Raw genomic sequence first — 26,413 nt, forward strand, 5'->3', positions numbered from 1 at the left:
TCTCTCTCTCCTCTCTCTCTCTCTCTCTCTCTCTCTCTCTCTCTCCCTCAACTCTCACCGCGCCTCGCCAGCTCTTCCCTCCGCTCTGGTGAGCCATTGTGAGAGGGGAGGAGGAGGGGAGAGGGGAGGAGAGGAGAGTTGGATAGGAATAGGGGGTGATGGGTGGGAGGGGGTGACTATTGTCTGGCACCCCGAGAACTTATTCAACAGTCTCTTGAGACCTCTCCCTCTCTCCCTCTCTCCTTCCCTCTCCCTCACTCTCCCTCTCTCTCTCTCTCTCTCTCTCTCTCTCTCTCTCTCTCTCTCTCTCTCTCTCTCTCTCTCTCTCATTCCATCTCTCTGGCCTTTGTCTCTCCCCTGTGGCGGGGGTGGAAATACAGCATTACAGGCCTCTGTGGCCGGGGGGGGGGGGTGAAATACAGCATTACAGGCATGGATACAGCCTTTTACCTGTAACTTCGATTGATCGGGAGCTTCACTGGCGGGGCCCCCACCCCCCCTCCCCTCACCCACCCTTCACCCACCCCCCACCCCTCACCCCCGTTTCATTAACTAGCGCCATCTTTCTCACCCCCAGACGGAGACTTAGGCAAAGTGACTAATTAGTCGGAATTTTATCCCAGGCTGACCCATGGCGGCTGAATTACACACACACACACACACACACACACACACACACATACACAAGCACGCACGCACGCACGCGCACGAATTCTGCCCGGATGGGTTTCGTGTTATCTCTGTGGTCGACGATGTCTGGTTCAGAGATTTTATTCTTGGAGCAGAATTGTGTAAGAAGGTCGTTATCCGACCTCCGGATAAACGGGACGGTCCGGTTACCCGACGTGGGTCCCATTCTTAAACCCAGAGCGGTTCCCCTCTCTTTTTTTATCGGGCTTATCCGACGTCTTTGTAGTTCATGATTCGATCACCAGGGGCGGTTTTATCCGCTGTTGCTCTGTTGTCTTGCGTTCGTGGCGGCGTATCGCCCGTGCGTGCGTGCGTGCGTGCGTATACCCGCACGAACTCCCCCCCCCCCTTTTGAAATTTCGTGAGGAAACAGCCTAGGACTGTTCGTTCGTGCGTCTGTCCTCAGGAAACTACACTCTCCCTCCTCCCCAGGGCTTGGAGGGGGAGGGACAGTGGGGTGTTTCGAGGAGGGGAGGGAGAGGGGTGGATGACTGGTTAGTGGGGAAGGGGGTATTGGTAGACTAGTGGGGATAGGGAAGTGGCTGGCTAGTTGCTAGGGGGAGTGAGTGGCTAGTAGGGAAGGGATGCTAGTGGCAGGTCAGTGGGGAGGGGTGCTAGTGGTAGGTCTTTGGGGAGGGGTGCTAGTGGCAGGTCTTTGGGGAGGGGGGTGAAGTAGCAGGCTAGTGGGGAGAGGAGAGGGGTAGTGGCAGGCTGGTGGGGAAGGGAGAGAGGGGTAGTGGCAGGCTGGTAGGGAGAGGGGGAGGGGGAAGCAGGAGGCTAGCGAGGAGAGGAGAAGGGTAGTGGCAGGCTGGTGGGGAGAGGGAGGAGAGGGGGTAGTGGCAGGCTGGTGGGGAGAGGGAGGAGAGGGGGTAGTGGCAGGCTGGTGGGGAGAGGGAGGAGAGGGGTAGTGGCAGGCTGTAGTCATGGTCGATTCTGATCAGGTTTTACAGAAAAAGACTTTTTATTCCCAGGATTAGGCTGTGAGAGGCGCCATTTATATCACCAGACCCGCCGCTCCCCCTCCCACCCCCCCATTACATCTCTCTCTCTCTCTCTCTCTCTCTCTCTCTCTCTCTCTCTCTCTCTCTCTCTCTCTCTCTCTCTCTCTCTTTCTTTCTTTCCCTTCTTCCGTTCTTGGCTTCTGCCTCTCCTCTCTACGTCTATTTACACGTGTGTGTGTGTGTGTGTGTGTGTGTGTATGTGTGTGTGTGTGTGTGTGTGTGTGTGTGTGTGTGTGTGTGTGTGTGAGAGAGAGAGAGAGAGAGCGTATTGTCTGCAGTGTCTGTGGTTGTCTCCCCAGATTCAAGGGAACGCTAACCGCCTCACCTCCCCAGCTCCTCGGGGCGCTAACCGCCTCACCTCCTCATATCCCTGGGGCACTAAATGCTTTAACTCCCTAGCTCCCTGAGCGCTAACCTCCCCAGCTCCCCGGGGGGAAGTTTAACCGCCTCATCTCCCTAGTTCTCTGGGGCAGCTAACCGCCTCACCTCCCCAGCTCCTCGGGGCGCTTACCTCCCCAGCTCCCCCGGGGGCGCCCCAGGTCTCCGCCACCAGCAACAAAAACCCAGGTGGTAAAGTGACGACGGGTCGGATTTGCCAAGAAAACAAAATTCTCAAAAGTTCGGTAATCCTGTGAGTGAGTGCGTGCGTGCTGCCAGGGTGCGTGGCTGGGGATGTGGAATACGTAAACGGGGTGTGTGGTGTGCGTGGTGGTGGTGGTGTTTGTGGTGTGCGTGGTGGTGGTGGGGTTTGTGGTGTGCGTGGTGGTGGTGGTGTTTGTGGTGTGCGTGGTGGGGGGTTGTGGTGTGTTTTGTTGGGTTGTGGAGTGCGTGGTGGTGGGGGTTGTGAAGTGCGTGGTGGTGAGGGGTTGTGGTGTGTTTTGTTGGGTTGTGGACTGCGTGGTGGTGGGGGTTGTGAAGTGCGTGGTGGTGAGGGGTTGTGGTGTGTTTTGTTGGGTTGTGGAGTGCGTGGTGGTGGGGGTTGTGAAGTGCGTCGTGGTGAGGGGTTGTGGTGTGTTTTGTTGGGTTGTGGGGTGCCATGTAGGGTTGCCGAGTTCTCCTGCTTGGGGGGAATATGGTGTGGTTGATGGGGGTTGTAGAGTGCGTGGTGGGGGGTTGTGGAGTGCGTGCGGGGTGAGGGTTGTAGAGTGTGTTGGGGTTGTGGGATGTCCCTTGTGGGGATATGGTATACATGATGAGGATGCCGGGTGCGTGGCGGGCTGGTAGAGTGCGTGGCTGGGGGGTTTGGTTTGGTGGAGTGCGTAGCGTGGCTGGCTGGTAGTAGAGTGCGTGGAGGGCTGGCTGGTAGTAGAGTGCGTCACCGAGGTTGTGGTAGGAGCTGCACCCTGGGTTGTGGAGGGCGGAGGGACTTGCTCCTGTAGGCGGACCAGAACCACGAGCGCCGCCCGGTATCTCGACCGCTCCTGATCGGGTCTTGGCCAGCGCCTAGGTTGGGCCAGGGCCAAGGCTGGCCCAGGAGCGGTGGTCTGAGGGTCAGAGGTCAGAGGTCAGGTCACTACGAGAACGAGACCAAGACGGGAAGAGCGGCTGGCTTGCCGTACGCACTACTGCCCCTCCTGCGGACGGTAGCGCAGGTGAGGGGACTGTGGTCCTTGGTCGTCAAGGATGTAAATGACCAAGCTGGTGGTCCCCCCCCCTGTGGTCGTCCCTAGTGGCCAGCTGGTGGTCCTCCCCCCCTGTGGTCGTCCCTAGTGGCCAGCTGGTGGTCCTCCCCCCCTGTGGTCGTCCCTAGTGGCCAGCTGGTGGACCTCCCCCCCTGTGGTCGTCCCTAGTGGCCAGCTGGTGGTCCCCCCCCCTGTGGTCGTCCCTAGTGGCCAGCTGGTGGTCCCCCCCCCTGTGGTCGTCCCTAGTGGCCAGCTGGTCCCCCCCCTGTGGTCGTCCCTAGTGGCCAGCTGGTGGTCCCCCCCCCTGTGGTCGTCCCTAGTGGCCAGCTGGTGGTCCCCCCCCTGTGGTCGTCCCTAGTGGCCAGCTGGTGGTCCCCCCCCCCTGTGGTCGTCCCTAGTGGCCAGCTGGTGGTCCCCCCCCCTGTGGTCGTCCCTAGTGGCCAGCTGGTCCCCCCTGTGGTCGTCCTTAGTGGCCAGCTGGTGCCCTCTCCCCTGTGGTCGTCCTTAGTGGCCAGCTGGTGCCCTCTCCCCTGTGGTCGTCCCTAGTGGCCAGCTGGTCCCCCCCCCTGTGGTCGTCCTTAGTGGCCAGCTGGTGCCCTCTCCCCTGTGGTCGTCCCTAGTGGCCAGCTGGTCCCCCCCCCCCCAATGTGGTTAGTCTCTTCCTGTGTTTATCATATGTTTGGAAGATGAAGTTTACGGGCCAGTCTTCGGTAATGTCTTCCATTCTCCTCAAAGTCTCGTAAAATATTCCGAGGGAATTTATTTCAGCAGGGATGTATATGTAAGGCCTTTACAGAATAAACTGTCGGAATTATCGTGTCAATGTATATTTGACCCATATATCCATCGGTATACTAGGGTCGGAATAGAGTATACCCACTCAAAGGTGTACGCCAGGCGACGAGTGTGGGTTTACAGGGAATAAGAACAGAGTAAACTCAGAAGTATACTCCAGGTGACGAGTTTACTTTTACAGGGAGTAAGAACAGAGTAAACTCACTCAGAAGTGTACTCCAGGTGACGAGTTTAGGTTTACAGGCAGTAAGAACAGAGTAAACTCACTCAGAAGTATACTCCAGGCGACGAGTGTGGGTTTACAGGCAGTAAGAACAAAGTGAACTCACTCAGAAGTATATTCTAGGCGACGAGTTTAGTTTTACAGGGAGTAAGAACAGAGTAAACTCACTCAAAAATATACTCCAGGCGACGAGTGTGGGTTTACAAGGGAGAAAGTCATAATGAACAGAACAGAGAACTAGTAGTCCCTCTGCAGCGTGGGCCCCCCCATCCCTTGTTGTCAACCCCCCAAACTGCTATAACAGTCGACTGTGGCTGTTGACGGAGGTGTGTGTGTGTGTGTGTGTGTGTGTGTGTGTGTGTGTGTGTGTGATGGGGTCAGGTAATAGGGTCGATAGTGATGGGTAGATGAGGCAGCCATCGCCTCTATTCTGACCAGTAGGAAGTGGCTGTGGGATAATGGTAATGGTGGAAGCTTCTGTTCAGAGGTCATTTGTAACCACGGTATGAGCAGGGGGCTGCCTGCCCCTTTGTGTGTGTGGGGGGGAGTGAGGGTCGTGATGGTGATGGGGGGGAAGGGGAAGAGTGGTCCGGGAAGGGAGAGGGGAGTTTTGGGAGGGATAGGGTCCTCTTGGGCTAGAGGGTCGTGGGTTTTTTTTATTTTTGGAAGGTCTCTGTGTGTGAATGGGGAAGAGAGGGTCGTCCAGGATAAGAGGGGGTCGTCCAGGAGAAGAGAGGGTCGTCTAGGAGAAGAGAGGGTCGTCCAGGAGAAGAGAGGGTCGTCTAGGAGAAGAGAGGGTCGTCTAGGAGAAGAGAGGGTCGTCCAGGGAAGAGATAGTCGTCCTGGGGATGAAGCATCAACCTTGCGAGGAGGTTGAGAGAGAGAGAGAGAGAGAGAGAGAGAGAGAGAGAGAGTAGGTTGTCGTGTGTGGGGGGGGGATGGGTCGTCCATGGTGCTATTGCTCCCGCCTGCTGGTACCTCTGCACCCTGGACTGCCAGCGTTTGCAATGCTGCGGTCGTTCATTACACACACCCCCCCTACCCCCCACCTCCTCCCCCCCTCCCCCCCTCCCCTGGTCGTAAGGTCAGTCAGGGTTGCGCCCCGCCCCCCCCTCCCCCCCTCCCCTGGTCGTAAGGTCAGTCAGGGTTGCGCCCCGCCCCCCCCTCCCCCCCTCGACTGTCGGCGCAGGTGTTGGTGACCCCCGCCCGCCCCGCCCCGCCCCTCGAGGTCAAGAGGTCATGATGTTAACTTGTGCCACTCCAGCACATCCTTCCGATGCAGCGCCTCGCGTTCAAACCAACAACTTTTTACCCCCCCCCCTTCAGAGCACTTCACCTCTCTTTAAAAAGCAGTTTACATTAAACCTTTGGCAAGTGACAGTTTTAAAAAAAGAAGAAGAAGAAGAAAAAGAAAAGAAATAACCTCTGTGTTACACGAGCGGGGGATAAGTTATAGACGAGTTAGTGTTTGTGGTTCGGTTCCATTCCTTCTTCACATCTTGCCTCAGAAGACCCACTTGTATCCCTCCCCTTAGAAAAATGTCGTCGCACTTTTGAATTACAACTTAAATCGCAAGTTCCCAGGGGGTGGGTTGGGTTGGGTGGGTTCCTCCTCCCCCGGGTGGGTGGAGATAGGTGGGTGGGTGGGTTCCTCCCTCGGGTGGGTCACTCCCGGGGTGGGGGGGGGGGCGAGACTTCTTGAGCTGAAAATAACAAAAGAGGCGAGAGAAAAGCAAGACAAAATACGTGGCACTTGTCCCACTGTTTAAAACTCTCGAGGCGTCTTGCGACATGGCAGTGCCACTGAGAGAGAAGAGGAGGAGTTCGGTGGGGGGGGGGGGGGGGGGTAGGTAATGGAGACAGCGACAGCAGCTGAGTAAGTAAATAGCTGCGACACACCTTGTAAATTACACAGTTTGTAAATCAGTGGTCACTGTGGGGTGGAGGGTGGCGACCGTGCGTTGAACGCCGACACTCACTCACTCTCTCTCTCTCTGGGTGTGTGTTGGTGTGTGTGTGTGCCCCCCGGGAGCTGTGGGTACTTGAGGACAGTTCACGATCACTTTCTCTGGGAGGGGTTGATGTGTGTGTGCCCCCGGGAGCTGGGGGTACCATTGAGGACAGTTTACGATCACTTCTGGGATGTGTTGGTGTGTGTGTGTGTGCCCCCGGGAGCTGGGGGTACTTGAGGACAGTTCACGGGAGAAACAGAGGTGGAGGCTGACAAGTACAAGATCCAGGGGCTTTTGACTACCTGGAATGTAAGAAGGTTTTGAGTTCCAGGAGTGTTTTAGCTTCGGATGCCTGGAACGTTTGGCTTCGGATGCCTGGAACGTTTGGCTTCGGATGCCTGGAACGTTTGGCTTCGGATGCCTGGAACGTTTGGCTTCGGATGCCTGGAATGCCTGGCTTTGAGTCCCTGGAATGTTGAGCCTGGGGTTCCTGGAATGTTAAGCTTCAAGTCCCTGGAATGTTGAGCTGCAGGTCTGTGGAGTGTTTACCTTCGAGTGCCTGGAAAGTTGAAAGTCTGGTGTCCCCTGGAAAGTCTGGCTTCAGTATCCCACCTCTGGAATGTTTGACTTCGAGAACTGAGCTTGGTAAGCGTTGCCATGTTGAAGGGGTTATGTTACCCTCCACACTGAGGGTAGAACATACACCAGCTGCCCCTCTGTACTTTACACTGCCCCTCTGTACTATACACTGCCGGACATCTAGCGGTGCATCTCAGTGTATCTCTGACGACACTTTGGGGGAATCTAACTGGAATGATAACACTGCCTCATCACATTGACACTCATCACTCATGAATTAACAAGTTAGGCTGGACAAAACTGACGAACAGCGTAGCAGTCGTCACATCAATTGTGTGTATATATATATATATATAAGAAGTGATACTTCCTAAGGCAGAAATGTGACTTTGTGAAAGATTTGTATGTAAAGAAAAAAAGGTTTTTGATGAATTTCGTCAATAAGAATAAATTACATCACTCTCCTATGGTCAAAAACAAAGAAAAAAAGATAATCCTCAAAATTGTACGAATATCAGACACTTTGCCTTATTTAAAGGCATTATCAACCCGCAAATTCTGACGTTATTTAAGGCGTTTTTCACCTTGAAGTGCGTGCTGCAGAAGGCACTACCCACCAGCACATGCTACAGTACTATGTACATCATTAATTCCAGGGTTTTATAGCGAATTCCAGAGTGTTTATAACGAATTCCAGTTATTAATGAATTCCAGGGTATTTATAATAAATTCCAGGGTATGTATAACGAATTCCAGGGCATTTATAATGAATTCCAGGGTCATAATGACGAATTCCAGGGCATTTATAATGAATTCCAAGGTACTAATGAATTCCAGGGTCATAATGACGAATTCCAGGGCATTTATAATGAATTCCAAGGTACTAATGAATTCCAGGGTCATAATGACGAATTCCAGGGCATTTATAATGAATTCCAAGGTATTAATGACAAATTCCAGGGTATTATAAATTCCAGGGTGTTTATGTATTCAGCGCCGCCCGTCGGTGGACCAGCCCCGTCCGGCAATATATATTTTCGTAAATGATTTTACGCTTTTCCAGGAGGGTTTGAGGCCGGCGTAAGAGAATGGGTCTGGATTGCGTCACCCGTCCGTCACCCGTCTATTCAGCCCCCGTTCACCCACCTGCTGTTTTGGACGACCCTTCCCCCCCCCCCCCCCCCCCCCCCCCCCCCCCCCCCCCCCCCCCCCCCCCCCCCCCCCCCCCTGTCAGTGGCTCACCCACCCGTTCACCCGCCATCCGTCCGTCAGCTGGCAGGTGGGCGTAGATTCTCACATAACAAAAACTGTGTCACTGCCTAACGAACGATGGCTTTCGTCAAATATATATATATACGCCCTTGGTACGTGAATCCTGGCGTTAACAGGTGAACATGCGTATTGCGTAAAACTCCTCTTTTTTTTTGGGGGGGGGGGGCGTTCCGTCTCTCGATTGCCATAGACGCATCCACAGCCCGCCCTCTGATGGCGGACGTGGATGTAGCGCGTAATACTTCCGTTACTTGATGGTGTGTTAGAATCGAGCCGTGTTATTTATTATTCACCATTCAAATCGGACGGGATAGAGAGAGAGAGAGAGAGAGAGAGAGAGAGAGAGAGAGAGAGAGAGAGAGAGAGAGAGAGAGAAATTTTAGGTCCATGTAGATTATGGGGGAAAAAAACACACATCCTGGGGGACGCCTTTTGTCTCTCTCTCTCTCTCTCTCTCTCTCTCTCTCTCTCTCTCTCTCTCTCTCTCTCTCTCTCTCTCTCTCTCTCTCTCTCTTCTTCTGCCATTCAACACAATTCATAAGCCTGGACCGAGCCTTATATAAATCATTCAGGTTTCCCCATAAAGTTTCCAGTCCTGAATCATTGGTAGAGTCTTATTGAAATGCCTTTTTTTCATGTGATTCATACCGGCGGCGCCAGATGGCCCAGTTATCAGTCACACAAGGCTTTGTGTGTGTGTGTGTGTGTGTGTGTGTGTGTGTGTGTGTGTGTGTCTGTGTGTGTGTGTACCACCCCTTTTTTTTGGTCCATAGTTTTCAAAGTTAATTGTAAAGTGTGTGTGTGTGTGTGTGTGTGGAGTGTGTGTGTGTGTATGTGTGTACCACCCCTTTTTTTTGGTCCATAGTTTTCAAAGTTAATTGTAAAGTGTGTGTGTGTGTGTGTGTGTGTGTGTGTGTGTGTGTGTGTGTGTGTGTACCACCCCTTTTTTTGGTCCATAGTTTTCAAAGTTAATTGTAAAGTGTGTGTGTGTGTGTGTGTGTGTGTGTGTGTGTGTGTGTGTAACACCCCTTTTTTTTGGTCCCTAGTTTTCAAAGTTAATTGTAAAGTGTGTGTGTGTGTGTGTGTGTGTGTGTGTGTGTGTGTGTGTGTGTGGAGTGTGAGGGAACCCGTTAGGCTGTGGTTCATGATGGAGTCAGTTGTTGTTTCTTTCTTAATTGATCTGGTCATATAATGGGTCAGTGCACCAGTTTATGGAGAGAGAGAGAGAGAGAGAGAGAGAGAGAGAGAGAGAGAGAGAGAGAGAGAGAGAGAGAGAGAGAGGTGACTAGATTTTGCAAAGAGTGGGGCGATTTGATTTGGAGTGGGGGACAAGTGAGCCAGATTATGGAGTGGGACGATGTCACTTAGTTTATGGAGTGGGACCAAGTGCGCCAGATTATGGAGTGGGACCAAGTACACCAGATTATGGAGTGGGACCAAGTACACCAGATTATGGAGTGGGACCAAGTGCGGCAGAGTATGGAGTGGGACGATGTGAATCCCTACTTGAAACTGTAAGATTCCCCTCCTTCCAGAGAGTGTTGTTCGCTTCTCCTGCACAGTGGCGTGTTATTGTTGTTCTTGTTTTGCCGTATCTTCTGGAAAGACAGAGAGTTCCAGGACTGTGGTCTTCCAGGTCGAAGAGCAGATGGTGGGGCACGTTCTCGCAAAAAGGCCCCCTTCAGGAGGTCCAGGTCTGTTGGGGGGGTCTCATCCCTCTCGCGTCGGATGACCCCAGGCGTGGCTGGCGCCCCTTCCCTTAGGCCTCTTCCAGGGAAGAGGAAAAGTTCCTGGAAAGGGCAGGTCTGCTGCCTCGTAAGACGGTGTTATCACCACTCCTGCAGGATCTTGAAGCCCTGCGGGGTGTTTTAAGGGCCGGGCCACCTCGCTTGGGCGTCGGGTCTGTGTGGTCTGTGTGTATCCATGTGTTTTACGAATTGAGGCCCCTTTTTTTCGGACCATTTGATTGGTTTTGGGTGATTGGGGAAGGCGCGGTGGTGATGTGAAGCAAAGACAATCTCTCGTTTGGTGTCGGTGTTTCTAGTGTTGTCTCCCTGTCTGACTGGACCACAAGAATCAGTCTTCAACTGGACCACAAGAATCAGTCTTCGACTGGACCACAAGAATCAGTCTTCGACTGGACCACAAGAATCCGTCTTCAACTGGACCACAAGAATCAGTCTTCAACTGGACCACAAGAATCAGTCTTCAACTGGACCACCAGAATCAGTCTTCGACTGGACCACAAGAATCCGTCTTCAACTGGACCACAAGAATCAGTCTTCGACTGGACCACAAGAATCAGTCTTCAACTGGACCACCAGAATCAGTCTTCGACTGGACCACAAGAATCAGTCTTCAACTGGACCACAAGAATCAGTCTTCGACTGGACCACAAGAATCCGTCTTGGACTGGACCACAAGAATCAGTCTTCGACTGGACCACAAGAATCAGTCTTCGGTGATCAATTGCCAAGGATTTTATAACTCTCTTCCGAATCCTGGAAATGTTGTTGACCCAATCGTATGAGAGATTAATGTCGCTACAGAAGAAAGTCAAATATATATATAAAAAAAGAAATGATAAAGAATTATAAGAAATCGTACTAGACTACTTTGTTTGTTGTGGTGTGAGACAAAGAAAAAAAACAAACGCAGAAAAAAGTCCTTTTTTTGTTGTAATTAAAGAATTATAAGAAATCGTACTAGACTACTTTGTTTGTTGTGGTGTGAGACAAAGAAAAAAAACAAACGCAGAAAAAAAGTCCTTTTTTTTGTTGTTTTTTGTTGTTCGACCCTTTTTTGTTGTTGTTTTTTGTTGTTCGATCAAGAGTGTAGCACGACCGCCGACCAGAGCTCCGAGGTGTTGGGTTTATTGGCCAGCGTTCCTGCAGAAGTTGCTGCGGCTTCCTTTGTAAGAACCACTGGGGGGGACTCCCCCCCACAGCGAAGTGGCTGGCGGAGGTTAGATAGAGCAGAGACGCTCCCTCTCTGGGGGAGGGGCGAGGGAGAGAAGAGCTTACAAGACCTGCTTTTAGCATTGTTCAGAGCTTCGGCCTTGTTGGGAGGGAGGGAGTGCACTGCGGCCTCTGTGGGACCAGCTGTGGTCTCTGAGGAACCAGCTGTGGCCTCTGAGGGACCAGCTGCGGCCTCTGAGGGACCAGCTGCAGCCTCTCTGGGACCAGCTGCGGCCTCTGTGGGACCAGCTGCGGCCTCTGTGGGACCAGCTGCGGCCTCTGTGGGACCAGCTGTGGTTCTTGTGTTTGTCTGGATGAGGACCTTCCAGGAGGAGGAGATGGATGAGGTGCCATGTGTGTGGTGGAGTTGAAGGCGCCTTACCAGGGGCTGAAAACGCCTTACCAGGGGCTGAAAACGCCTTACCAGGGGCTGAAAACGTCTTACCAGGGGCTGAAAACGCCTTACCAGGGGCTGAAAACGCCTTACCAGGGGCTGAAGACGCCTTACCAGGGGCTGAAGACGGCTTACCAGGGGTTGAAGACGTCTTGCCGGGGGTTGAAGAGGCTGTTCCAGGAATTGAGACACAAGACACCTTATCTGGAATTGAGGACGCCTTACAAGGAGCCAAAGACGCCTTACAGGGGTTCGAGATACTCTACCTGGGGGTGAAAGATGCCGTGTGAGGAGTTAAAAGACGTCTTACCAGTAGTTGAAGACGTCTTACCAGGGGTGCAAGACACCTTACGAGGGGGTTTTTAAGAGGCTGTGAGATGGTCCATCTGCTGGCTGGCATGCGAGAGGCAGGTAGGATGATCCGTGTCATTTTTTTTCTCTTTTTTTTTTTTATCTTACGTTCGTGAGAAAGTTCATTAACATCAGGTCGGCCGTAAAACTGGGGCCCGGGCAATTAGCTGGGTTATGACATTGGAGTACCTGGCGGGGGGGTCCGTAGGGCGCAAGACGAGGATTCAAGTGGGCAAAAATTGAAGCGGTTGGTGGGCAAAAATGTGGCGTCTCTAATGGCGAAGGGGATGGGGGAAGGGGGAAGGGAGGGAGGGTAGGCGAGGAGCCAGTGGCTCAGTGATGGGACGAATGCTGGGCCCACTTGACACATGGAGCGGGAGGAGTGGTGGTGGTGTAGCGATGATGATGGGGGAGGAAGGAGGAGGGAGAGAGAGAAAAAGTGAGTGAGTTTGTGTCATTGTTGAGGGAAGGAGGGAGGGTAAGGGAGGTGAGGAGGGGATGGTCGACTTTCGTTTTCCCTGGTCGGGAGATACGAAGTGATGCCAGGAATGATACAAGAATCATTTAAAAAGGAGGGATGGGGGTCGTCCCAGGCATCGGTACGAAGGTGAACTGGACGTTGAACATCAGAGGCAGATACGAAGTGTTGCCTATAATAAGATGCACATTTATGATAAGTTTCCGTATGAAGGTGAACTGGACGTTGAACAGTGCTGCCGTAGGCTTACGTTGTTATAGACGGGAAGGGAGTGTTCACTTAAGAACGGGGGGTTTGGTTCTCTGTCGTAGATCTTCGATAAAGGGTGCGCGTGACGTATCTTTTACGACACTGGTCGAGGAGGGCCAGGTCTTCGAGGTGAGGGATGGTTGTAGATGTGTAGGGCGAGTCCTTAGCGTGTAGAAGCCATCCTTATTGGTGGGTCCAGTGGGTTCGCCACGGACGAGGAGGTCTCTGAGGGAAAAGACCAAGGATGGTCCGGTGGCTAGTCTTCGCTAAGGAGGAAGACGTCTGCAAAAGGACCACCCCTTCCTTCCCCTCACCTCTCCACCACCCTTAGGATTTTCTCCTTGGGACAGGGGAGCAGGGGGGGGGGGGGGGATGGTCTACCTTAAGAAAGGGACCTTAAGGAAGACCTCCTCTCGAGGATGGTCCAAAGAAGGCCGGGGGGGGGGGGGAATCTCATTGAGGGCATCGGAAAAAAGAGACCCTATTCCAAGGATGACCCACACGGGTCGAGGCTTCAGTAACATTGGTAAGAAAAGGGGCTCCCTCCCTCCCTCCCTCCTCCTCCCTCCTCCCTCCCTCCCTCCCCCCCATGTCAAGGATGGTGTGGGAGTGTCAGCGCTACGCGGGACCTGTGAGAAGACAGACCCACCCCCCCTCAGTAATGAGACCTGCTCACGAACGCGTAGAAAACTAGAAAACTTTTCCGCATAGAAACATGTAAGCGGGCCAAGTTTGCCATCAAATAAAAATGAATATATATATTTTTTTTTCTAACACAAAAAGGCTTTTTTCGAAGGCGAAGAGGAAGAAAAAATATTTAAAAAAAAAAAAGTGGCAAGGGAGCTCAAGACACTAGTTTGTTAAGTGTAAAGTAAAAAAGTGGTTTAGTGAAAGCATCGACGATTTTATCTTGTCTTACATAGTCCTCCAGTACATGTAGCAGGTAATTGTGGCTTACACCCATGTTGCTTAAACTGCTTTGAGTACTTGGATTTATGGCGGTAAGGACGAAAGTCTGCTGTTTAAAAGTGGGGGATTGACCCGTGTAAACCGTCCGTGAACAAATGTTTGGAAATGTAATTACCCGTTGGTACAGTACGGGGGAGGGAGATGTACACTGGTGGGGGCCCCGTCTCTTTTACTGTACGGGGGAGGGAGATGTACACTGGTGGGGGCCCCGTCTCTTGTACTGTACGGGGGAGGGAGATGTACACTGGTGGGTGCCCCATCTCTTGTACTATACGGGGAGGGAGTTTTACGCTCGTGGTGGGGGGGCCCCATCTCTTGAACGCTTCTCGTCTTCGCTATTAAAATCATCTTCATTCCCTGTATCTCTTGTGGACGTGGGGAGGAGGTTGGGTTGGTCGCCCGGCTCAAAACCCCGGGGTGAGGAGGAAGGGGTCGGGTGGAGGGGAAGGAGGTGGTGGAGGAGGAGAATAATACATAAGAAAATGGAGTGTTGGTAAATGGGGGGATATATTTGATGAGGTCAGAGAGGGGTCGGGGGGTCGTCTCCGTCTCCGTGTGGGATAAAAAGGGAACACAGCCGAGTGGATGAAGTGGGTTAATGTGGACGGAGCGGGGCAGAAGTGGATGGCCCAGGGATAGCCCTTACACCCCCTACATCCTCCCTGTATCGTTGTATTTACTGTACCCGCTGTACTGCCAGTGCTGCCACCCGCCTGTAGTCATGTATCCGTCACCAATACTATCTAACTGGAATTCTCTCTCTCTCTCTCTCTCTCTCTCTCTCTCTCTCTCTCTCTCTCTCTCTCTCTCTCTCTCTCTCTCTCTCTCTCTCTCTCCATAATAAAGATACGGATCTGAAGTGCCCTGTATACGTATGTATGTATGTATGTATGTATGTATACGATTAAGATAATGGAACCTTGATTCCATTTTTTAGTATGTATGTTTGTGTGACGTGAGTCAGCGTCCACATGTAGGTGTATGTAAGCCTATGTGTGCGTGTGATAATAGTTCAAAAAGGAGATCAAATACAGTACAGTGTGTCTGGTGTAGATGAACACGTAATGTGAAACATGGGAGACACAACTGTGTAGTGTAGTTCATTCACTCTGTATAGTTAGAGTGATTCCGATGTGTTACAGAAGGGACGATTCATCTTAATATATTGTTAATATTGATGTTTTGTGAAGTAGACATATGTGTTTAATGGTGGGTTTTCTCCTCGCCTTGCTGGAAGGGGCCTGTGATTTCTAACATGTCCTCGACTTTCGACTCCCGTTCGACTCCCGCTCGACTCATTCTCCAAGGTATCTGATCCGCCGGTCTGTTTCAGGCGCGATCTTGCAGACCATCTTCTCCCTCCCCCCTTCCCCCTCTACACACACACACACACACACACACACACACACACACACACGGGTCTGGTCAGACACAGTGATCCATCAGTCTGTTTTTGGCACCGCCCGCGGACCACCTTCCCTCCCCCTCTAGGCAACACCACCTAGGGGGCCTGCGCCAGGTCCTCGCCTCCTGTATTATAACATCCCAGTCGTCGAGAATTCGCACGCCCTAGAGACCCCCCCCCCCCTCCTTGGTCTCTAGGGCGTGTGGGCCAACTAGGAGCGAGATCTCGAGACGAGACTGGCTTCCATACAGGTACTTGGGGGGGGGGGGGGTTCGAGTCTTTGCACCTGATTCACCTGGAGGGATAGCAGGGGAGGGTCAGGTGTTGTTAGGTCCGGTAGGGTCAGGGGTTAAGTCTAGCAGGGTCATGGGGTCAGGTCTAGCAGGGGTAGAGGGTCGTATCTAATAGGGTCAGGGGGTCAGGTCGGGCAAGGTCAGAGAGCCGTACCTAGCAGGAGGTCAGGTCCAGCAGGGTCAGGGGTCAGGTCCATCATGGTCAAGGGTTAGGTTTAGCAGGACCAAGGGGGTCAGGTCCAGCAGGGTCTGGTGGTCAGGTCCAGCAGGGTCACGTGGTCAGGTCCAGCAAAGGTCAAGGGGGGGGGGGCATAGGTCCAGCACATCGTCCCTTGACCTTACGTCTGTTTACAGCTGAAGGACCAGGTCTCGTACGCCCTTATGGCTGGCAGGCCCTCCCTCCCCCCCTCCCCCCTGGGGGGAGGGGGGGTGCCGGACGTGATCAGCCGTGGCTGCTGGTACGGTGGTGGTGCCCTGGGTGTAGGCAGGGCTCAGGGAGGAATTAGGGTGGGCTAGGGTGGGCGGTGAAGCGTGCCGGCACCACCCACCCTGTGGGTGTGTGTGTGTGTGTGTGTGTGTGTGTGTGTGTGTGTGTGTGTGTGTAAGGCGTGAAACCCTCTCCACCCCCACGCTTGCTACTCTCACGTCCGCTATGCCATCGACCACACCTTTTTTTTCCTGTTTTTAGTTAAACTGAGCTGAATGTTTTTTTTAACTTTAGTATATGTGGTGTGTTGTGGTGTGAGGCCAGTGTGTGGTGTGGTGTGTGGTGTGGTGTGGTGTGAGGCCAGTGTGTGGTGTGAGGCCAGTGTGGTGTGGTGTGAGGCCAGTGTGGTGTGGTGTGAGGCCAGTGTGTGGTGTGGTGTGAGGCCAGTATGTGGTGTGGTGTGGTGTGTGGTGTAGTGTGGTGTGAGGCCAGTGTGGTGTGGTGTGGTGTGAGGCCAGTGTAGTGTGGTGTGAGGCCAGTGTGGTGTGGTGTGAGGCCAGTGTGTGTTGTGGTGTGGTGTGAGGCCAGTGTGTGGTGTGGTGTGGTGTGAGGCCAGTGTGTGGTGTGTTGTGGTGTGGTGTGAGGCCAGTGTGTGGCGAGGTGTGGTGTGTTGTGGTGTGGTGTGAGGCCAGTGTGTGGTGTGGTGTGGTGTGAGGCCAGTGTGTGGTGTGTTGTGGTGTGGTGTGAGGCCAGTGTGTGGCGAGGTGTGGTGTGTTGTGGTGTGGTGTGAGGCCAGTGTGTGGTGTGGTGTGGTGTGAGGCCAGTGTGTGGTGTGTTGTGGTGTGGTGTGAGGCCAGTGTGTGGCGAGGTGTGGTACAGATGCGGTGACTGAGAGACGACTTATCCCCATTGTGGACGACCACTTAACCGTAAGGAGAGGTGATTGAGGTCGTCCTACTCAAGTGCTTAAGTGGTCGTACTCAAGTGGTTAAGTGGTCGTACTCAAGTGGTTAAGTGGTCGTACTGAAGGGGTTAAGTGGTCGTACTGAAGGGGTTAAGTGGTCGTACTCAAGGGGTTAAGTGGTCGTACTCAAGGGGTTAAATGGTCATACTGAAGGGGTTAAGTGGTCGTACTCAAGTTTTAAGTCATCGAACTCAAGGGGCAGGGTGGGCGTGTTCCTCTCGAGGGCAGGGTGGGCGTGTTCCTCTCGAGGGCGGGGTGGGCGTGTTCCTCTCGAGGGCAGGGTGGGCGTGTTCCTCTCCAGGGCAGGGTGGTCCGCGCCTCTCGAGGGTAGTAGGGTGGTCCGCGCCCCTCCCCGGGCCACAGCTATGGCCACCCCGTAAGCTGCACCCGCTGGCCAGACTTTGCTAATATCTGACAAACTTTGACGCTTTTCACTTCCCATCTCACCCCCCCAGCTCCCGACCCCCCCATAAAATTTTTATAGCCTCCTTCCCCCTTCTCCTCCGCCCCCAGCCAGGCCTGCACTCCCCCAGTTTCCTGGGGTGGTGTGAGGCAGGGGTTAACTGGAGGAAGGGTGAGGGAAAAAAAGAAAATCTCTCCCACCCTCCCTCCTTGGCGGAAGGGAGGGAGGGAGGGAGGTGAGAGAGAAGGGGGGCGTACGGAGGGAAGAGGCTGGGGTGTTAGAAGGGGGAAGGAGGGACCATTGTTTTTCCAGTGCCCCCTTTCCAGTTGAGCCATAAACTCGCAAACGTCGCCAGTTCTTAGGTTCCCAGCGACGCGGCTCCGGCTTGTAAGGGAAGCATCGCTTTGAAGTGGGTTTGTCTGGGGTCGTCTGTGGAGGTCTGTGGAGGTCTGTGGAGGTCTGTGCTTGCAGAGGGGGCGTAACCACTAGGGTGAAGGTCCCCTCCTGATCGTCTGTGGACGTCTGTGTGTCGTACTCACGTATGATGAGTGAGTACTCCTTTGTGTCGTATGGGTGAGTCGTGCTCATGCATGAGTCCGTCATGAGTGTCTGGTTAATTGGCTCTCTACGTCAGGGGAAGGAGGGAGGGAGGGTCGAGGGCAGGCATCATGATGTTCTGCAGCAACGCCTCCTCCCTCCTCCTCCTCCTCCTCCGCTTCCTCCTCCTCCTCCTCCTCCTCCTACACACACACACACACACACACACACACACACACACACACACACACACACACACACGAATTGCCTCAACGAATGACGTGTGCGACGTTGATTTGCCCCAAAGTCTGGGCACCCGTCCGTCCGTCCGTCCGTCCGTCCGTCTGGCCGCCACACGAATCGTCGTGTCTCATGTTTCGTTCGACTACTACACGAACGGCTGGCTACCACACGAATTGCATACAGTTTTTTTTCTTCGGGACGGCTTACCACACGAATAGTACATAGTACTGGACGGTTTACCACACGAATATCTCTCTTACTTCGGCCTCCCGCCACACGAATTGGTCCAGCTCGGACACCTACCGCACGAATTGCCCGTAAAAGAAAATAGAATTCGTATTTTTTTTTTTTTATTATTGTAGGGAAGGGAGAGAGACAGAGAGAGGGACAATTCGGTTAACTTGTCTTTACGAACTGGGAACTGATGCGGTTAACTAGGGGTGGGGGGGGGAAGGGTGTGTGTGTGGGGGAGGGAAGGGTGTGTGTGTGTGGGGGGGGGGGTTGGAAATTGCCTTTTTTTTTTTGAAAGCGTATTTCCTATATAAAAAAAAAGGGTTATTTATTCATTTCTCTCTCTCTCTCTCTCTCTCTCTCTCTCTCTCTCTCTCTCTCTCTCTCTCTCTCTCTCTCTCTCTCTCTCTCTCTCTCTCTCTCATATGGGTTGTTGTAGAAGTAGACGCACGAAGGTCTACGAGGCCATTGTGTGAGTGTGTGATTGTCGGCTCTATAAGCGCCGGCCTCCCCTTCCCCCCCCCCCCCCCCGCTACAGAGGCCGTGTTTATTATGTACGAGAAGGTTGAGGGGTGGGGGGGGAGGGGGAGGGGGGTTAACTAGACGTGCATGGGGGGCGTGGGGGTTGAGGGGCAAAAAAAAAGAGAGAAAAGAAGAATTCTTTCCCTCTTCCCACTCCCACCCCTCCTCACACCTACCTCCCCCATCCCCCCCTACACCTAAAGACCCACACCTAACCGACCCCCCACCAACCCCATCCCCCCCCCACACACACCATCACTTAATTAATGGTTGGGTGCGCCACCTGACACGTGGGATGAGGGGGGTGGGTTGGGGTGGGGTGGGCTCATGGTCAGGGGGTGGGCAGAGCTTGGAGTCGCGAGAGGGGAAGGAAGGTGGGTTGCAGGGGACGAGAGAGAGAGAGAGAGAGAGAGAGAGAGAGAGAGAGAGAGGGGGGGGGGGAGGTGAGAGTTGAGGTGGGGGGGAAGGGGGGAGTGGTCGTTGTGAAGGTCACGGTGAGGTCGTACTTCAATGGGGTTGTCGTCGGAGTGGTCGTTGGTGAGAGCACTGTGGTGGTCGTTTCTCCGGGGTTGGCCATTTTTAAAAAAGGGGGGGAGGGTCGTGTTGTGAGGGGGAGGGGAAGGGGGGGGACGAGAGGGGGAGGGGGACGAAAAGCGAGGCTGAAAGAGGCGAGGGAGCGTGGGTAAACAAAGGGAGATTTAGGCATTGGGGGACACGGGTTAATACCCCCTCCCTTAAGGGGGGGGGTTTAAATGGTCAAAACAACAACAACAACAACAATTCCCCCCTCACTCACTGCCTCCCTTACACCATCACCCCTTACACACACACACACACACACACACACACATCCAATACACCTCTTACCCTCACCCACCAACTCCACCATAGAGTGGACCGGTAACGATAGTGTCTATATATTTAATGGATGACACTGACCAACCAAATGCGACGCCATGTTGTACAAGTGGCACTGTCCCCGCCCAGGGCACTGGTGGCACTGTCCCCGCCCAGGGCACTGATGGCACTGTCCCCGCCCAGGGCACTGGTGGCACTGTCGCCGCCCAGGGCACTGGTGGCACTGTCCCCGCCCAGGGCACTGGTGGCACTGTCGCCGCCCAGGGCACTGGTGGCACTGTCGCCGCCCAGGGCACTGGTGGCACTGTCGCCGCCTAGGGCACTGGTGGCACGGAGGCGCCAGTGCCAACCTGCGGCGCTCCTGCCCCCCGTGTTGTGGCACAGCCTCCAGGATGTGTTCTGACGAAGGGGTGCCACTTGGACTCCCCAGGGTTTTCTGGGTTTCGAAGAGGGTGCCAGGTATTGGTGGAGGGTACCAGCCACTAGTGGAGGGTACCAGCCACTAGTGGAGGGTGCCAGGCATTGATGGAGGGTGCCAGGTATTGGTGGAGGGTACCAGCCACTAGTGGAGGGTACCAGCCACTAGTGGAGGGTGCCAGGCATTGGTGGAGGGCACCACCAACTAATGGAGGGTGCCAGGCATTGATGGAGGGTGCCAGGTATTGATGGAGGGTACCAGCCACTAGTGGAGGGTACCAGCCACTAGTGGAGGGTGCCAGGCATTGGTGGAGGGCAGCACCAACTAATGGAGGGTGCCAGGCATTGATTGAGGGTGCCAGGTATTAGTGGAGGGTACCAGCCACTAGTGGAGGGTACCAGCCACTAGTGGAGGGTGCCAGGCATTGGTGGAGGGCACCACCAACTAATGGAGGGTGCCAGGCATTGATGGAGGGTGCCAGGTATTGGTGGCGGGTACCAGCCACTAGTGGAGGGTACCAGCCACTAGTGGAGGGTGCCACCCACTAGTGGAGGGTACCAGCCACTAGTGGAGGGTACCAGCCACTATTCGAGGGTACCAGGTATTGGTGGAGGGTGCCAGCCACTTGTGGAGGGTACCAGCCACTAGTGGAGGGTACCACCCACTAGTGGAGTGTGCCACCCACTAGTGGAGGGTACCACCCACTAGTGGAGGGTGCCAGGCACAGGTGGAGGAAGGAGTGGGCCGGATGTCTGAAGGGATGGCGAGCGGTCTAAGTGCGTGTGGGTGTCCCCCTATGATGGGGACGAGTTTAGTACCCATCTTGGTCGTACAGGTGGCGTCCCATCTGGTAACTTAGGCACACGTCACTTGCCCAAGTTCGTATCATCCTCGTCACGTAAAGTTCAGGAGGTCGTGTGGTGTGCTGGCCAAACTGTCAAGTTCCTTTGCCTCCTCGAGCACGACTGTACGTACGACCCGTGGGTATTGATGACGCAAAGTGTATGATGTGACCCATGAAGGTCAGGTCAAAGACGAGGTCATAATCGTACTCAAGGGTCGTGCCGTCGTGTTCAAGGGTCGTACCGTCGTGTTCAAGGGTCGTACCTTCCTTTGTTGATGTTTGGCAGGTGTGTTGATGTGGCGTTTTCAACGTCACACAGTTGATGTTGGCGTGGTGGCTGGCGTTGATGTGTCCCCAGGAGGGCTTGAAGCCATCAATATCTGGGGAGGTGGGTGGAGGTGCTGGTTGCTGGGGGAGGTGTGGGGTGTGTGGTGTGGGGTGTTTCAGGGGGAGATTGTTGTACGTTGATGATACGGGAGGTGATGGGTGGGAGATGGGAGAGAGGGAGACATGGGTTGAATTGATGGATGTTGTGTTGACAAGAGGGCGACTTTGTTGATGTCTTATCCTGGAGTGGACGCCCATGGTCCCCAGTGTAAGTTCCCATTCCCATACCCGGCTCTGTAGGTCCCCATTCCCCATCCGGCTCTGTAGGTCCCCATTCCCCTACCCGGCACTATAGATCCCCATTCCCCTACCCGGCTCTGTAGGTCCCCATTCCCCTACCCGGCCCTGTCGGTCCCCATTCCCCACCCGGCTCTGTAGATCCCCATTCCCCTACTCGGCCCTATAGATCCCCATTCCCCTACCGGGCACTTTTGGTCCCCATTCCCCAACCCCGGCCGTTTAGGTCCCCACCATCCCCCCCCCCCCCGGTCCCTGTAGGTCGGTCCCCACTCCTCCCCCCCCCCCTCCCTCACCTGGACGTGACCACAATGGTCTAGGGAAAGAGTTATGACGGCCGGCGAGCGCGTCTCGCTAATTGAATCCTGTGATTTCCCGTCGTTGTGAAATGCGACTATCATTGGGTCTCTCTTTAGCGGCCCGCGGCAAAAACTGCCGCGGGCCGCCCAGATGGAGGGGGGGGGGGTTGGTGCGTGCGGCCAGCCAGCGGCACCCCGGCGGCACTGACGTCAGCGGCAGGCGGCGGCGGCGGCTGTAGGGGAAAGGGTAGGGGTGGCTTCGGTCTGCCCCCCCCCCCCCACCCGTAACCGACTGAAGCCACACGTCACTCTTCCTCCCCCTTCCCCCTCCCCCCTTCTTCCCCCCTCCCTCCCCCCCCTCCCTCCCCCCCTTCCTGGGTGAGGCTGTCAACCCACCTTGATTACTCCGCCGGGGGGAGGGGGAGGGGGAGGGGGAGACCAGTCAGCGACCGGGGGCGGCGGGGAGACGGGAAGGGGAGAGAGGGGGAGGGGAGGGAGGTAAAATTTAGGGATGGGGGGGGGGGAGAGATAGGGAGGAGTGGGAGCAGAAGGTGAGGGACCAGCTGGCCCCCCCCTCCCACTCCTCCCTTTCCCTAAGGCGTTTTTCGGACCTTCGGCACAAAGCTGGGGGACTTCGGGGCGCCCCCGTGGGGCGAGATGGGGCGAGATAATAGGGACCCCCTGATTTAGGGAGTGGTCGCGAAGCCCAGGGATTAGGGAGGGGCCTTGTTTTTTTAAGGCTGGAGGGATTGGGATCAGGATGCCCTATTGGGGACCCCGGGTAAGAAGGATTGAGGACGTAGCGTGATAGAAAATGGGGGACAGGTTGTTCTGGACTTTTGAGTCAAAAGGAGACTTAGGGCACAAGGGGTAATTCGATCCAGAAGCTCTCTCTCTCTCTCTCTCTCTCTCTCTCTCTCTCTCTCTCTCTCTCTCTCTCTCTCTCTCTCTCTCTCTCTCTGTATATATATATATATATATATATATATATATATATATATATATATATATATATATATATATATATATTTTTTTTTTTTTTTTTTTTTATTTCATACTATTCGCCATTTCCCGCATTAGCGAGGTAGCGTTAAGAACAGAGGACTGGGCCTTTGAGGGAATATCCTCACCTGGCCCCCTTCTCTGTTCCTTCTTTTGAAAAAAAAAGAAAAAAAAGATGAGAGGGGAGGATTTCCAGCCCGCCCCGCTCCCTTCCCCTTTTAGTCGCCTTCTACGACACGCAGGGAATACGTGGCAAGTATTCTTTCTCCCCTATCCCCAGATAGATAGATAGATAGATAGATAGATAGATAGATAGATAGGTCTTCGTGTTTGTATAGTCCAGGAGATTCATGTTCTGGCTCGTATGAGTCATGCGTTTGCGCGCGCGCGTGCGTACGTGCGTGCGTGCGCGTGCATGGCGCCGACCCCCGGACGGACGTATGAGCGATTATCCGGAAATTGACGGACGGTCGGTCCTCCTTGTTTACCATCGCCGACGTCCCGGACGCTGGCCGCGGCCCAGACTTCGGCGTCCACGGTTTCGCCAATGCTCTTCGAACACACACACACACACACACACACACACACCGGCGTCTTAACGGGCTGTCGTTCGTGTGGAAATATGAAGGTGGGGGAGGGTTGTTTCCCTTGGACCATTCGGTAGTTTTGTAGTTTGTAGACGAGAGCTAAAGATGGAACGGACGCGGATCTCACCCCCCCCCCCCGAATCCCCCCCCCTCTCCTCTGACTCCTCTCCCCCCCCCCCTCTCTCTCTCTCTCTCTCTCTCTCTCTCTCTCTCTCTCTCTCTCTCTCAGTCAAGGACTACTCTAACCTCCCTCCCCCCTCTCCCCCCTCCCTCAGCGTACTATCCTCTCTATCCTGACTTATCCTCTTTGGCCCCGCCCGTCCGTGGATGACAGTGTGGATGTAAGAACCCATTTACGACCCCTATTCATTTGAGGGATTTAGCTATGTCGTAGACGGACGGACGGACGCATAGACGCTCGAACGCCCTTCTTGCTTGCCTGCCCTCTCTCTCTCTCTCTCTCTCTCTCTCTCTCTCTCTCTCTCTCTCTCTCTCTCTCTCTCTCTCTCTCTCATTGCTGCTATTATCATTATTATTATTATTATTATTATTATTATTATTATTATTGTTATTATTATTATTATTATTATTATTATTATCATCAGCATTGCTCCAGTATGAGGGAGGGACACACACACACACACACACACACACACACACGAAGCCTTGATAATGGTGGGTTGCCAACTGCCTCGTCTGGTTGTGACAGTGTAGCTGTTTGCTTAAGACTATCTGTCAGGCCATTACAGCAGCCCCCCCCCTCCTCCTCCTCCCTCCCCGGTCTTCCTCGAGCGTCAGAGAGAGCTGACACTCACCCCCCCCCCCCCCGCCGCCGTCGCCGTCAGCCACCCGGATGTCAGGAGGCGACACTTCGTATGTTGTGTCGCGGGGTTCGCTCCTCCTCAGTCTCGGTTCGAGACTTGGCCGGCAGGAGGGTGGAATAGCAGTGGAAATGTGTGTGTGTGTGTGTGTGTGTGTGTGTGTGTGTGTGTGTGTGTGTGTGTGTGTGTTTGTATGCGTGTGTGTGTGTGTGTGTGTGTGTGTGTGTGTGTGTGTGTGTGTGTGTGTGTGTGTTTGTATGCGTGTGTGTGTGTGTGTGTGTGTGTGTGTGTTGATTTATGTGACCTGGGAAGTTGTTAATTAATGAGGGTATTGGGTTGTGGGAGGTTGTAGTAGTGTGCGTGGTTGCTGGTCGTGGTAGTTGTGGTAGTTGTGGTAGTGGTTGTGGTAGTGGGACCATCTGTGTCTGGTAGGTCGTGTCCCCCATGTGGGAGGACCTGGTCCCGATCGCTAGCTCCCATCACATCCCATACCCTAAGCCCACGACTCTCTCTCTCTCTCTCTCTCTCTCTCTCTCTCTCTCTCTCTCTCTCTCTCTCTCTGTGGGGACGACATACAGACGGTGTGACAACAGCTCTGTCGCTCCTGTCGTCCCCCCAGTCCCCCCCCCCTCCCAAGCGCATACCACACGATCAGTCGTGCACCTCCAAACCGTTTTCTTTTTCTTTTTTTTTTTACTTATTCTTTTTTTTTTTTTTTTTTTTGTCTTCGGCGCGTTTTCCATGGCTCACATGACGAAGAAAACGCGGGATACCTTTCTTAAAGCCATTGAGCGTGACGGGACGACCCGTGAGCCAGTATGACGGGACGACCCGTTGAGTGTGACGGGAAGATCCCTGAGTGAGCGTGACGGATACGACCCTTGCACACGACGGTACGACCTATAGGGTCTGGGCCTTTGTCCAGACCTGGCAGAGGAAGTACAGAGGTCCACAACATGATAGCCAGGGGTCGTACCGTCGTGCTCAAGGGTCGTACCGTCGTGCTTAAGGGTCGTACCGTCATGCTCAAGGGTCGCACCTTCGTTCTCAAGGGTCGTACCGTCGTGCTCAAGGGTCGTACCGTCGTGCTCAAGGGTCGCACCTTCGTGCTCAAGGGTCTTACCGTCGTGCTCGAGGGTTGTACCGTCGTGCTCAAGGGTCGTACCGTCGTGCTCAAGGGTCGTACCGCCGCCATGAACAGGTTACTAAATATGATTTAAAGAATTGATGATCTTGTGGTGGTGTTCTCAAATGCCTTTTCTTTTCCTCTTTTGCAGGTTGCCAACCACACAGCTGGGCCAACCAACCACACAGCAAGGGCCCCTCCAACCACAACTGGGGCCTACCAACCAAACAGCTTGGGCCCCTCCAACCACAACTGGGGCCTACCAACCACACAGCTGGGCCCCACCAACCACACAGCTGGGGCCCTCCAATCACAATTGGGCCCTCCAACCACACAGCTGGGCCCACCAACCACACAGCTGGGCCCCAACAACCACATCCGATCGCCAGGTGAGACTTTACCAGCCAATATGGCCACCAGTATCATGTAGTGTACCGGGGGAATGGGGCAGTGATAAAGGGGAAGGGGGAATGGGAGAGATGGGTAATGTGAGTAGGGTAATTTCGTATATAATTCTTCTTCATCATCATCTTCTTCTTCTTCTTCTTCTTCTTCTTCTTCTTCGTCTTCTTCTTCATCAGTTTGTGGCAAAAACACGGAAAAAATGTAATTCATTGGCGAATTTCTCTCACGGATTATATTGCAATGGATGGGGTTGTCAGTGGATGGGGTTGTCAATGGATGGGGTTGTCAGTGGATGGGGTTGTCAATGGATGGGGTTGTCAGTGGGAGTTGGAGGAGGAGGAGGAGGTGGGATGGGGATCTGTGTGGGGGATTGTCAGATGTTTCCTGGTGGACGAATGTGGCGTGCTGGTGGGAGGGGTGAAGGGGTGGGTTGAGTGGTGGGTGGGGGGGGCGTCTTGTCTGGACTTAAGGGGGGGAGGGAGGGAGGGGATCAGTTTCTCAAGTCACGTCTGGTGTGTGTGTGTGTGTGTGTGTGTTTACCACCAGCACAACCACCACCTCCCTCCTCTGATGGCCTTGTTTGCCGATGCGTTCTGGTAACTCTCGTTAACTGCACGTTTTTTTTCTTTGGGTCAAGACAGTTCTATCTGTCGCTGTTGTCAAGCAGGCGCACCCCCCCTCCCCCCCCCCCCCCCACACACACCCTGTTGTGGATTGGGGGGGCTGTGTGGGCGTGGGTCCTCTCCCCCCCCCCCTCTTCTCTTGTGAATTCTTGTATTTAATTAAGTTAATCTGGTTGTAAGAAGTAATGTTTGCGGTTTGGAGAATGTGGTGTGTGTGATGTATGATTGGACAGAAGGAGTGAATTGTGT

General features: G+C 54.0%; 1 protein-coding gene across 3 annotated transcripts in view; it reads left to right on the plus strand.

The window, feature by feature from the left end:
* Nucleotides 1-26,413, plus strand: part of LOC139750997 (protein O-linked-mannose beta-1,2-N-acetylglucosaminyltransferase 1-like) — a 444,536-nt gene that overhangs the window by 229,447 nt on the left and 188,676 nt on the right. For all 3 annotated transcript variants that reach the window (XM_071666033.1, XM_071666032.1, XM_071666035.1), the window contains exon 2: nucleotides 25,288-25,525. The gene's annotated coding sequence lies outside the window, so the exon portion shown is untranslated. The remainder of the gene's footprint in view (nucleotides 1-25,287; nucleotides 25,526-26,413) is intronic.

This window comes from Panulirus ornatus, chromosome 10 (genome assembly GCF_036320965.1).
Source record: "Panulirus ornatus isolate Po-2019 chromosome 10, ASM3632096v1, whole genome shotgun sequence".
Classification (NCBI taxonomy): Eukaryota; Metazoa; Arthropoda; class Malacostraca; order Decapoda; family Palinuridae; genus Panulirus; species Panulirus ornatus.